Below are 15,274 nucleotides of genomic sequence, written 5' to 3'. Positions count from 1 at the left end.
TGTGCTTAGACGAGACTAGGCATTGGACGGGGATATGCTTGACCAGTTTTGAAATGATCTGGCAGTATTTTTGAGATGTTTGTGATAAAAAAAACTAGTTTTGGGTTTACTAACATATGAAGAAAGGCCATATTTTGTGCTTAAAATATTGATAAGGAAGACATCGGCTTTCAGTGTTATACGCGCTGTGTTCTAAACACCAAAATTGTAGACTTTACAAATCTCCTTAGCAATATATTTGATCAGATGTATGGCTTAGTCATAGGGTATTTTTTTCCTTATGTCACATGTACACTACCTTTTCTTTTCACAGCTATTTTATTATCTTTCCAAGTACACTGAATATTATTTGCACCGTACAATAACAAATTCTTCATCAAAGTTAAATACAGAAACAGTACTAATTCACGCAATCACTCGCTCTCTACAATCATTTCAAACAATTCAGACATCGCTTTGTTACTCACTAATTTTAAATTAAGCATTATATAATTACAAAACTAATCTTCCTTCGACGAACAAATAAACAAATCCTTATTATCTTATATCAATATCAAGTTGCGAAGTGATTTATCTTTTGATTATGCTAGTGAATGCGCGGGCGCCGGCAATGGCACGCATTTAACGACTATCACCATCAGGTGGCAATGCAATGACGTGTGCTAGGGCTGTTTTGTAAGGGTGACATTTATTGGAGTCGGAATTGAAGTTGGTTTGGAGTCGGATGTGTTGCATTAAAAGGAATTTATGAATTTCGGAGTCAGATTGAAAATTGTTAGTATGTTAAGGTAACAGCTTTTATGTAGCATACTCTGTTTACTTCTTTTGTTTGAATCGAGTCGGGAAAACCTGTAGAACCTGTAAACACATCGACTAGTGATAGTTTTTACAAAATGTACTAGAAGTTTTGCATACAAAATTTGCTTGCTTGCTAACCGATTGTCGATAGTCGATAGTAGTAGAAAACTGGACAAGTATTATAGTACACATCAGGAAGGTCGCCTATTTGTTGTGGTGGCTTGACCTAGGAGTTAGGAGTAGAGAAAAGTCATAAATTGTGACTATAAATAAAATGGTATTATTTTCGGGATCAAAGTCGGAGTCGGATGTGTGAAATCCTTCAAAAGTTCCTTCGTAGTCGTACATTAGCGACACCCCTAGTTGTTAGTACTGCTTGTTGGCTGTGTAAGTGGACCTTTATGTACCTTTTAAAGAGGCTTAAATGCGTTCGTTAAAGCTAGTCCATTTGATAGTGTGAATACGATGAAATGTTTATGCTCTTTTTTAAAGTCGCTTGTGAATGTGCTGTTTACGACACTTTATTAAGAAGGCAAAATCAAAGTGATACAAATTTATTTATAAAATTAAAAAAAACAGCAAATGATATTCTAGATCTGCAGGGTTTTAATAGTTAACTATTTATTCCCACTTTGCTAGTTTCCTTTTCTTTATGTGTAATTTCTTGTTTCCTTACAGCTCTGGTGCTGACTTATCTCAATGGTACCGTAACTTCCAAAGCAGTGAAGCAACTCATAATAAAATTATGATTTCACCGAGGCACAATAATATTTAAATATATAAATTCAAGAAACATGCCCAATGTATGACGCAAGCGAAAATGCATTCAGTGTGGGTAGATTTAAATCGTTTTGTCACTACCAAGTGTGGTTTTAGATTTACGAAATTGCAGGATATTTGAATTTAGAACGACGTTACCACTATTCCCCTCGTGCTAAAAGGCCATGTATTAAAACTGACTGTTAGTCTATGACTATTCGATGTAACGAGACCGTTTGCACAAAATTTTGATAAGAATTCAAATGTAAAATGCAACGGAATATTTTCTTCGATTTAAAATGACCGGTACTTAACGTTGGACGTAACGTTCTTATTAAATAAACATGACATGTAAAACATATATGTACAGCTTTACTTATGCCAAATGCCTTTTCATAAGCACTCTCTTAAAATTCCATAAAATGTTTACCGTGGGCGTGTGTCTTGAGAATAAAAACTGGATTAACGTCTCATGTGCTGATAATCCCACCGTATATCAGGGATTTGCAGAATTAAAGTCCCAGTTTATCGTTTGTATGTGTACGATAACGTAATAACTTTATGTAAAACCGAAATCGGAAGCACGATTATCCTTTTCCCTTAAAGTAACTTTATCGTTTCTGTTATGAGTCAGTGTTGAACAGAATCAAATATTTGTAGAACATGAAGACAAACATTATCAGACGAGGATGTAAAAATTAAAAATTCCTCCCCCAGACATTCAACTAACAAAATTAACATATTCACTGTTTCATCTCAACTGGTTCCCACTTTTGAATTTCCTATTAGTGTTTACAAAGGCAAAGTCAATACGATGCGGTAGCCAGAAATTTTAACATCATATTTGTGTTCTAGCACTCTTATCTCGACGTGTGAAGAGTTAAAATCCCTTGCATCTAAATCGATTATGAAATGAAGATCCACACGCTACTCTATTGTTGAAATTTGTTTACAAAATTTTCGAGTTATTGACTTTGGCGTGAGAATTGGTTTCTAACGTCGTAACCCTGGTAGGTCTGATCGATCAAATATCTAACATACTACTGTTAAGCATTTCTGAGGCGCATAAGTATGTAAATAAGTTCAGTAGCTCGCTTTTATTGTGTGACATTACAAATGGTTTCCTTTACTCTTAAATATTTCAATGCTATTAACAGAATATCTCACGTTCTCTCGCTGTACACTGCTATGTGGAATTTAATCTGTGTGTCCGATTTCTCAGTTACAAGTAAACTTTAATACATTACAAATAGTTGATGTTAAGATATTTTTGTGTTATTAATTTACGTTATTATTCACTATCATACATTCCCATCATCTTGTAATTAAAAAAATAACGGTTCGCCTTGCAAGATAGCGAGCTATCGTCAATCATTATTTTAAATGACCGAAATTTACTTCATAGATTTTCACTTTACGTTGAAGTATGAATCCACAAGATATTGAGTTTCTTGATTCTCGGCTTGTGTTGTCGGAACATAAAATGTTTTGTCTACAAAGGATCTATGGAGATCCGTCCTATGTAAACAAAGTGTGTAAACCTGTATTTTATTAAGAAGCTATAATAATTTTAAAGACAAAAGGGAAAAAATACTGTTGTCAACAGAAATATTGGAAAAAGATTTTTTTTGTAAAAGAACTAATTTAAAATGACTTACGCATTACTTAAGTTGAAATTGATTGCTTGTTTCGCTGGAAGCGCCTCAGACGCGGGAGCATTCTCTTTGAAGAGTTTTGCTGCAATTGTGACTGCACCGCTTACGCTAATAAAATTATACACGAAATGAGTTTTTAATTGTTGATAAGTCCGTGTTAAAGCATAAGTTCTTGGAAGTAAAGTTGTTAGCATTTGGCGTGATTTTCGTATTACATCCTTCTTAAGCCGTTTCACGTCATAACTGCCTTTGTGGTTTGAATAGTAGTTTATAACACTGTTGGTCGTGAGGTATCAGGTTCAATACAGTCAGGTAGGTGCAGTTTTTTATTTTTCAATAAGTACATGTTAAAATATTTTCTCGGTAGCGAAGGCTACTAACCAAACGTGGTTAAATCTAACATTTGGTATTTGGCAATACACTTCTGCATTGCAATTTATTTTAAAAGATGTTACCTACTTACACAATTTCTTTGCCGAACTCCAAATATTACTATACCAAATAATGTTAAGTTTGTCATCGCAAAAATAGTTTCTCATCTCTTTTCTGTATTTTTAAGTACGTTTATGTCAAACATATCCACCTCATCCTCCACCATCAAAGATTCATAGGAAATAGGTAATTAATACAAGTTACTGGTAACTTTCTAATCATTTCCGTACAAGTAATAATGTTCTAAGTGTCATCGACATGTACTGTTTGTTGTACTTGTTAGTAGCTACTGTATTGAGAGATGTTTATACGCGTTTAAGTACAGCCATGGGAAAAATAAGGTATGATACACTGGTATATATTGACATAAGCTGCTGTCAATGAATTTCTTTTGAAAAACGAATCACCAATTTCAGACAATCATTTTTTTCCTAATATTTTAAATGCCTGTCCTTCGCACCATACTTGGTAGCACCAAGTGTAAATCGGGTTGTTACTGGCTAATTGTAAAGCAATAAACGCAATTTAATCTATAAATACGGTTAAGTGCGTATTTTGATTTCAAAATTATAAGAATTGCTGAGTACTCACAGTTAGGTGTGCCGACAAATAAATTACTATTTTCATACATAAGTCTCAGTTTGAAAATGTGACACCGTATTTTCGTTCGTAACTGTACCTCGTCACGAACGGAAGCGATGGGTAATAAAGTTGGAGTTATAAGACTATTGATTAACTGTCTACTTGTTTGGTATATGATATTGGATATATTATGTTGTAAGCTTACTAATAATATTTGTAATTAGTTCGAAACATGAGTAATATTCGTTGGAAAAAGTATCGATTGTTTAAATAGTGTACTGAAAATGATAAAAAACATATAATATACCTACGTATTTTTTCTGTAAATTGTAAGATATCGTGTATGTGTAATTACAACCCATTTTTTAACGAAGATTAAGGAAAAGTCCATCACTCTGGCTCTAAATTAGTAGCGTCGACCGACACTAAAATATTGAACAACCAACTCATTATTACTAGTTACTATTCACATTTAAACAATCTAGATCCGAAGATTTGTATCATGAGTCTCTATATCAACTATCGGCATCCGGCTAGTTATCGAGAAATGCTGTATGAAAATCAGCACCTCTAGCGGCGGTCTTACGAACTATTTTTGGAGTACATTTTTAATGTCAAACTCTCGATACTCGATGGGAACGACTCAAACAATCGTGCTACTGAAATAACGGCAATATTTATTATTTACGTAAGTGTGAATAAAACCAACCAACTTAAAAAAACGTTTAACATTACACATTACATTCCATTTCACACATGACTCCGAAACTCCAAACGAAACGTTCAGAATGAATGGCACCTTGGACTTGGTTGGTCCGCGACGTAATCGAATAACTCAAATAAACTCAGGTGGAACTTTTCAATACGCTCCGTGACCATGACGCTTACGACTGAAACGTGTTATGTGGGATGTGTGCATTTTTTTATATTTTTGGTACAGTATGGATTGAATTTGGTTTGAGAGATGGTGATGAAATGTATTTGTATACTTATGTAATGTGCCGGTTATAAGTGACTACTACTACTTTGACTTATAATTCGTTCGATATTATAAATGCAAAAGTTTGCCTGTAATGCTTTATCAGTAAAGCCGTTGATTCATTTTTGTTTCTATTTTACGAGGAGATTGTAACGACGCGGTTGCAATTTTTTTTCTGAAAGTCGTCTCTGTAAACTTTTTTTATGCGCCTCAGATAGTTATTTGTTATTAAGGTATTTTTATACTTACATACATATTTGATACTTACGGAATCATGGCATTCCTGAGACGATAGCCTATGCAATATTTTGAATTATTTTCCATATATTCTGTGTATGTTCAGATAAGGTATTAGTAAATCCTGTTACGTAGCCCTACTATCTAAATCACCCCTACATATAAATGTCTGTTCCTTGTAAACACACTTATATTCATGTTCAATTCCGCAACATTGCATATTTATAAATGCATAAAATTATACTCTGGATAAGAGTAACGATAATTTAATTCATACATCGAAAGCAACCTGTTTTATGGATTATATCACGGATTTACTTAACTTTTAGATTTCAGCCCATCAGGGGGTAAGAGCTTAGACATATTTATACAATGTTTATGATACATAAATGATGCCTAATTACAACTGCTCAATATTCTATTTCAAGTCTATTTGTTATGTATGTTATGGGTAAGAATATTATACATATTAGGCATATAATTTTATTTCTTTTTTGGCTAAATTTGCATTAATTAGTTATAAGTGCTTTTAAAATTTTGAAAATTAGCTAATTGATTATTGTTTGATTTTTATGATACTTGTGTGCCTAAAAAATACTTAACTGCAGTTACTTACCGTCAAAAATAACAAAAGAAACATTTATTTTGTATTGTATGTTCTTACCGCATAAACCCGTCCAATCCACCGGATCAAAGCTTCTGTAATACGAAACACGTAGATCGATTCGTTCCAAACTTGCGCCTTGTATGGCACATCACAAAAACTTCCCCAATTCCGATTTAAGACGCCGGCGACTCTGTGCTTAACACAATAAAACTACATTTAAAAAGTAGGAAAAAAGTCGACACTGTGTTTAATTACGTGGCTCAGTTGGAAAACGGTTTACGCATCTAGTTAAGCACAGGAAAGATTAACGAGGTCTGCGTTTCGAATGAAACAGAATTGCAAAGGAAGTCACGGTAATTAATGCTGTAATCCTATGCTCGGCAGTTGGTCATAAACTTACACTACACTTGATTAGTTTTCTTTAAGAGGTACAGTTTTTTGATTACAGTAACGAAGCAAATCGAATTAATGTAACTGTATTTCTCTAATTGGTATGCAGTGTGACATGACAATTCATTATTTAGATAAGTAACAGTAGGGTGCCCGTAGTTCGTTTTCCTGTTAACCCTATTTAGCTAAAATGTATTGCAATCGAGCATGACGCGACAAAATGTATACCGATATTGGGTTTAACCCTACAACTGTAATAATCAACAAATTGATTGGTTATCCAAGTATACAACGAACATTGATAGTGTTATTGAACTTTTTTGCAGGTCATTCTCAGTAACAGCAAAGCGAACTAATTAAAAGTATCTAGTGTTATATTAGGCTTGCCTTTCATTAACGAAATCAGACACCTCTGTCTACGGAAACAGGCAAATGATATTTGAAATCATTCATTCTGTTGCAAAATCAGAAATATACTTCAAAAGTAATTTGCAATCCTTCGCTCTCGAGTTGATTGCTGATTTTCAATACTAATATAAATGAAACGTGACACTTTCAGGTAATGATAGTCATAAATTGTCAGGGTATAATTATCTGATTTTATTTTAAATGATACGACTCGATTAATGAATACAGTGTTTCATTACGAAATCATTGGATACAAATTAATAATAAATTAATATTATACAGATCAGCGGTGTTAAGAGGTAAAAATAATTATGAATACATTACAGTATATTTTGTGCTTTATATACAAAATACGCGACAATATCAAAGGTTTCTATGATTGACTTTTTGGATACAGTTTATTGCTATAGTTGACTAGATTTTTTTACAAAGTTTTCTATGACTGTCAGACTAATCAAACTTCTGCTTCTATAAATCCTAAAATTAATTTGTGTACTGTGTTTTTGGATGATTTTATAATAGAAATAAGCCTAATATTAAAAAAAAATACATGTGTGTTTTTTGGACTCGTTAGTGGTAAAAAGAAATCTCGCCCATTACACCGAACCAACAACTAAGCCTATATGCTTAGGTATAACGAATGTAGTGATATAAAAATTGTTCCGTACGTGATGAAAACTATTACATATCACCATTTCAATTAACAATAGGATAATTTTTCTTCTGCCACAGAAAACTTTGTTTTACACTCTTCATCTTTGCTATTTCATCTGCTTTACTGGATACTAACAGTACTTTTATAAAGTATATTTCATCCTATACACTTCTTACAACTAAATTACCAAGTAACTTGATTTTGTCGCGCAACAACTAAACCGATGAGTATGTAATTCTTATAGTATAACAAGTAGTAGACAGAGTTAGAGCTAATAATGAGAAGGTAGAATACAGTTATCGATATAAAAATATAACAGATATGAAACACAAGGATGTACACAGAACAAGCGCGATTCTCTACTACTATTGACTATCGATAACCGGCTAGCTATCGAAACTAGTAAAATACGTGGTTCTGGATCGTGATTCTCTACAGTCGAGTCGAGTATCGAAAATTTGACATTTAAATATTGTTCCAATGGCATCCGCTCAGGCACTGATCAGTTTTTCTTACAAAATAATTCTATAGCTTGTCAGTAATCGATAGAGGTCGATAATCGCGCTACTGTAGCACGATTATCTACAGTCGCAACTAACGAGTATCGAGAATTTGACATTAATAATGTACTCAACGATTAGTTCTCGCAACGCCCGCTAGTGGCGCTGATCCGATTTTCATAGTGGCTAGCTAACCGGTTGTCAATAGTCGATACTGATATAAAATCGCGCCACAGAAATAACTATAAATTATTCCCAGGCCTTAGAAAATATAAATAAAGTGAGAATAGGAACGTGCCTGAAAACTAAAAGAGTATACACCCTTGCTGATACAAAAAATAAACTATGTCAAAATTATTATTTAAATTGCCAACAATCTTTACAATTAAAGGCTTGTTTACACTAAGCCGAAATATCGTTTTGACTAGTTTGCCGATATCGGCTATTAAATCTCATTATCGTTTTGTTAATTATAAATAAAATTTCATCAAACCATCATCTCACGGCAAAATGTAGCAATTAATTCCTCCTCTGCCGAATTCGGCAAACCAAAGTCACTTGCCAATTTTGGATATCGACCTAGTGTAGACAAGCTCTTACCCATATTTAACTTTAACTTTCGTTCCATTTATCATTCCATGATAAAATACAACTTACTTATTTATGAAAAACCAGACTCTTAAAAGCCAAAATTTATTACTAATTTAGAATATTTACATAATAAAGAATCGTTTGTACAATTATTTAATACATTGGATCGTGTGTTATGAAACCTGGGACCTATACGTTATAAAAATAAATCTAATATTAATTTATGTCTAATTACTTAATATAGCGAACGAAACTAAAACAACGTATTATATTAAAACAATAAAATCACAGCAAATCTCAATTACCTATCTACCCTTACATTATACATAATCGCTATCTATAGTAACAATCGATGGTGTCATATCTTACATTACACTTTTACATGAAATTGTACCTTAATATAGTTACATTTATGAAAATTCGTATTTTGTAGATATAGGAATAATTTAATAGTAATTAATATGTTATTAATAATTAATAAGAGACTCGTCGACAAAGTTGAATTTAGGTATAGCTTAACATGATAATCAAATTAATTTACATTTTCGTACAAAACTTTATACATCGTATTTCACAATTTCCTTTAAAGAAATAACTAAGCGTAAATTAAGTTTAGACGATGTAGGATAAATTATGTAGAACAAATATCTTTTATAACTTTTGTAATATTCAATTTGCTCACAAATTACACGTGCTTCTATGTAAAAGATACCAATTTGGAGTATTTATAATTTTGCGATTCCATTACGTTCGATAAGTAGACGAAACATTCTAACTTTGTCCATAAATGGCGCGTTACTCGTTGGCCGTCATAAATATTCATTTTCGGTAAGCAAGAGGAAGTTTTCACGGTTTCTCATCGAGCCCCAGTCGAAGGAGACGCGGTTATATTAGCAAATTTATGAGCAAAAATATTCCACACTCCGCTAAGATTTCGTCGAACAAACTTTACGGTATACTTATCTGTCGCTGATCCAATCACATTGATATCTGCTATAGTTATATCAGTTTAAACTATAATTTTGATAAAACTTAGTTACTTTTCGGTTGATTTGTGATTCAAATATTTACAATGTCTTGAACTGTAGCTTGATAAACAAAGCAAATGAAAACACAAATCGCATTATCACTTAAGGATTAATTTACACGCCCAAATCTAATTACATAATGGATGGCATAAAAATTGTTATCAAGTTTACAATATAAAAAGGAATAACTATATACAAATTCTATAACACAAGGATTTAGGAGAAACGGTGTGTGAATACTTAATAATATTATTCTTCACGTCACTTTAGAGTTTTGGTACAAGGTTTGGCACTTTAAGTGTCCGAGATCAGAGCAAAGCTTCTTCGAGTTGATCGAAGGTCTCGTACCATCAGTCGCTCTCGTAGACGGTAGAGTTGGAGCTCTTGCGTCGACTGTAAGGCGAGCAGAACTCGATCCTGGTGTCTGGCAGCCAGGTGTACGCAGTGCGCTCCGAAGATGCACTGGAAAAATAGAAAAAGATATTATGAGTCATATTGTAGCTTTAAAATTCTGTGGAATATTTAGGAGTTGATAACTTTAGTGCCTTGAAAAATAGAGATAATTCTAACTATATTAATCAGCCTGCGACCACGGCGAGCGCAACCTGCACCGAAACGTTAGGCATTTTAAGGTAAAATGCGTGTTCGCGTTAATTCCCGTATCCTATTACATATTATATTAAGCCAGGTCTTGTAACCGATTATTATTTTTTTAGTTTCGTTAAAACAGTAAAAATTATTGATTTTATTTTTGAAAAGACAACTCCCGCACTATGAATTACTCTTGCGTCGCGGGGACTTTTACAAAACATGCAAACAACGGACACAAAGTACAACCAGACCCGAAACAGTTATTTGTGGATCGCTATTTATTTACGTATTTAGTTAATGTTAATTTTGTATAACGTATTCAAATAATCGATGACAATACAAAATATTAGATCGACATACAAAATTAGTGATGTCCAAACAACATTAGTGGAAACAATGTAGTTTAAACTAAAATTTATTTTCACATTGCTCTAAATCTGTCAAATGTAACATTTAACGTGTTTAATTTTAACAATGTTTTAACCAACTACATTGTTCCAACTATTTTAGTAATGACCGAAATAAAATTAACTGCATTGTAATGGACGAATCAATGATACTCCTAAATGGAAACTTTATTTAACATAGGTACATTTGTGTCTCGTAATTAGTATTTAGTAGCGCGATTGTCTACAGTCGGTACTATAAAGTAATGAGAGTTTGACATTTTAAAATGTTCTGCGAATAGTTCCCAAGGCGCCCGTTAGAGGCGCTTATCAAATAGTACAAAATTTATCGATACCTAGCCGGCTGTCGATAGCCGATAGTGGTAGAGAATAGAGCTACTGTGCTCCATTACGTCAACAAAATAACACGGAAATATTTGGTCTGTCAATTAGTTCCACTCAGTTTCAAAATATTCTTTAGTATGACAATTTTAATGAGTCAGTATAAGTTGTCTTGTTTCACGTCCAATTAACGTTTACAGTATTCAAAGGTTGGCTTTCAACATAGTTGTAACTGTGCGTGCTTTTAATGGTAATCGAGACCAACATTTACATGCAGTAACAATTGAAACATGTTTGGACAAAACAAAGGCGTAGCCACAGACTTAGCAACGCATTGTAACGATCCACTTGTGTATCTTGCAGTAGTCAGTTTAGTTGGCCACACTTAAACAAACGCCGGGAACCTCCGCTCGAAGAACTAGAATTATTTATGTTGAAATGCAATGAAAAGTTAATGTATTCGCTCCTTCAAGTGCCACCTACGAGCACTTGAATAAACAGAAGCACTATTTATCTTTACCTTACGTATAGGTAAAGCATGTTGTTTTAAAGAGAACCCCTATAGAACCGGGGTCAACGCTCTTGACATACTTTATGAGAAGAGCCTACGGACAACGTGCCGTGTACCTCTTGATATGTTGTTGTTTGAAGAAGCAAATATATTATGTTTCTGTTTACATAGTACTAGGTCTCCGGTCGCAACACTAGAGTTTGAAAATATTTTCGACATTATTGTGTACGTTTAGCTACTGGCGTGTATTATGTGGTCGGAATAAAGTAGGGTAGACACATTATTACACTGTGATAGATTGGGATAGAACCGTATCTTTTGACCGATTACCCTTCACGCCCTTGGCTATAGTCGGCCATTGCGGTCCAGTGGCCACAGACATAAGATTAACCGATGTTCGTATCACTCAACTATTTAGTGTTACCCCAAAGGACGAATTCGATATTATCGATACAATACATTCATCAATATGCATTCGTTACTAATTAATGTTTATCTAATTTGTTAAATACACCACAAAGAGAATAGCTTGTTATATCATAATTTACCGTATTCAATAGACTTCGCCTAAATATTTCTTAAGTAAATGTTATTAAGGAAACGTTTTGTGCCAATCAATTGGCACATAATTGACATCGAAAGGAGACCAATAGAGAGAACAAGTCGGACACTATTAAAAGGAAATGAAGGCGACGCGAGGCAGACGCCAGAGTCGCGGGCTCGAGCGAAATCCAATTTGAAATAAGTGCCTTCTGAATTAATCCGGCCACTTTGAGCGGACCGGATGAAATTTCTGGTATTTTTCACGTCTAGCAATAAAAACGAGCCCTCAACGCGGGAAAAAGATGAGTAATAGCTCCACCCTAAGTTCTGAGGAACTGTGAGGAATAATAATATTATACTCGTATGATGGAAACCTTTTTTAATCCGTCTGCGTAAATATCAAGGTGCGGAGAGTGATATTGAAGATTACGAGAAACTGCTGACACGTCTTATTTCATCACGTGCACTGAATTGTAATGAAATCATTAGCGAAACTTTAACTTATCGACTGGCAAGCTACTGAATGCGTTTAGTCAAATATTCTACTGCGTTTTGGAATATAATGATTACTTTAAAGGTTAAATGATTATTTCGAGGATACAGCAGTATTTGTTAGTAAATAATAAAGTAATTTGTAATTGTTCTGTACTTTATGTGCCGTTTAATCATTTTAGTGTATGAAAAAGTGTGTAAGTTATAAGGTAAATACAATTAAACAGAACGTAACATCATTTGTAATCTGTTTTATGGCTATATTAGTGAACGAATATTATTATATAGTTTATATTAATATATTCACTATTATATATAAAATTGCGAAAATAGCTCCATTATAATTATAATATTTCAGTTAGGTATCGGAATATTATGATAATTAACGTGCAACTAATTTCTCATTTCAAAGGATTAATAATACGCGAAACGTTAATAATCGCGTCGAGTAATTTAACATTCAAAAAGTTGTTTCATTATAAATTCCAATGAATATTTACCAAATTCGTCGCAAGTGCTTTTAATATCATTATTAAGTAATTGTTTCTCACCTTTGAAATTATGGCCGGAATAATTTCAATTATCATTCTGGCAATTTCAACTTAATTCCTGATTTAAATATAATTGCCACAGAAATTTAATCCGGACATAGCGTTGCATGATTTAATACCAGCTAGTTAGAATTCTCTATTATTATAACCCACAGTGAGTATAATTTAATGTTCTAATTCGGTCACAATGAATTTCATAAATTGGGATTGTCCTAGTTGTCATAAATGCAATTCAATGCCTAAACGGTTTCGAGTGGACGTCAAATGACAGAAAATAATGAAACGCGGTTCTCAAATGAAACCACAATTACCAATTTGGTTCACTCTGCGGTGTTAACTCGGAAACTAGCGAGTATATTAAGTATAATACGGCTTTAAGCTTCTATTGAGGCGCTAACAACGAGGTGAGTACAATATTCATTTCATTTGACATTCATGAACTATAAGCTTTTCCTGCGACTTGTGTCAATTCAGTTTATAGTTTTAGTTAAGTTTATACTATAAATAGTTATAAATACTAGGTACTATAAATAGTTTTGAGGTGATTGAGTAACAAACATACATACAATGACATACTTACACACATCGTCATTTATTATTTAAGTAGAATATTGTGGCTTCTCTGACTTGTATAGATAGGTAAGTTTATCATTCATAAATTACTAGATATTGCCTATCAGTGTGAAAAAAATCTTGGGATAAAAGTATCCAATATTTTAATACAGTCTATAAACGCTTTGTGTAACATGTGATTAAAATCCGTTCATTGGTTTTCTCATGACTGAGTTAAAAACATACATACATACTCACAAACAATCAAATTTATAATATTACTAAAACAGATACTTTAGCAGATTATTAGTTTATATTCATAAATGATGAACCAATTAGAATGCAGCTAAGCGAAGTGGCACTGCAGTTTGATTACTTGTACCAACAACTTGTTACGTTACAGCACCTGCTTTAGTTAAAGTTCAAACTAGATCAGTTAACGCCTCATCTTTACGCTAGCGTGAACATTTATGACTTTGGATTATTGAGTTACACTTTGAACTTGGAGGTTTATATTTTTGTTTTCTTGTTAGTGTTGTAGTAGTGATGTTTTTCTTGTAGTTGGATTTTTCACTATACAATGTTTTTTGAATTTTCTTTTGAATATAACTAAGTTTTATAGTTTCGTGTGAAAATATCTACTTTTGGATAAGAGTGAGTATTCATAAAGCACAAATGTTGTTGGTATATAATATGTATATTTTTTTGGATAAATATCATGTAAATATATTGTGTAAGTAATAAGGACCATTGGCAAATAAAAGACACTTAAAACTGGTACACTTAGTTATTGTTATGTATTCGAATGACCTCAAGTGACCGTCCAGTTTGCATATCTTCAATTGAAGGGGACCCTCAAATTTGGAGTCTGTTTAATATTCACCCTAATCTTACCCTTTTACATTTAACCACATCTTATATTATCGTTTATATTTACGCTTTCAGTCAATCACATATTTTGTAACGAAATTGGATTATTATCTTCAAAATTTGAGTTGTTCGACTGGCTATGGTCGTAGGCTACACGTATTCTTGCGGTTATGGTACAATTCTATGGCCACTGATTTATGACTGCCGACTCGTATGCGGTTCAAAGAGCATATTAGTCTGTCACTCTGTCGCTAGATGGGGGTTGTATACTGGCAAGCCGTTTAAGCCACCAATAGTCACATATATAAACGATTTATAGGTGCCGTAGAATAGGTTTACTTTAAGAAAATTTTGGCTCAATTTGATTATAGAAATAAATAAACAACTCGCATAAAAAGCTAGCGACGAGTTCAGATTTCCGGTTCTTACTAATAAATATCGCTATGAATATTCTTTTTGCATTTCAAATAGTGTAATTAATATTGACATGCCAATTTCTTTCAATTTTAAAGTAACAACACTCTAAGAACTGTGTAATTTCTTACTCTCACTCAAGGGAAAATTTGTCAAGATGCAATCAATTTTCATAAGGAATTACTAGACTCGAAAACACTTCACAGAAAGTATACCGTATGGGCATAGAATACATGACTTCTCGACGCCTCAGTAGTGGCGGACGGCAACTTTAAACACTGGACCACAAACAGCGTGGAAGGAGATATAATAAGTAAGCTAAGTTACACTTGCATAAAATCTGTATAAAACTTTCAACACAATAAGCAACAGTACTAAACAGCTTACAAAAGTACCAGGAT

General features: G+C 33.2%; 1 protein-coding gene across 1 annotated transcript in view; it reads right to left on the bottom strand.

Annotated features, from left to right (window-relative positions):
* Positions 1-7,043: 7,043 nt before the first annotated feature.
* Toll-6 (Toll-like receptor 6) overlaps positions 7,044-15,274 on the bottom strand; it is a 138,601-nt gene continuing 130,370 nt past the window's right edge. Inside the window, exon 2 of the mRNA XM_076119010.1 lies at positions 7,044-10,083. The gene's annotated coding sequence lies outside the window, so the exon portion shown is untranslated. The remainder of the gene's footprint in view (positions 10,084-15,274) is intronic.

The sequence above is a fragment of the Anticarsia gemmatalis genome, chromosome 10 (genome assembly GCF_050436995.1).
Source record: "Anticarsia gemmatalis isolate Benzon Research Colony breed Stoneville strain chromosome 10, ilAntGemm2 primary, whole genome shotgun sequence".
NCBI lineage: Eukaryota > Metazoa > Arthropoda > Insecta > Lepidoptera > Erebidae > Anticarsia > Anticarsia gemmatalis.
Note: the sequence above shows the minus strand (reverse complement) of the source record. Positions and strands in the feature narration are given on the sequence as shown.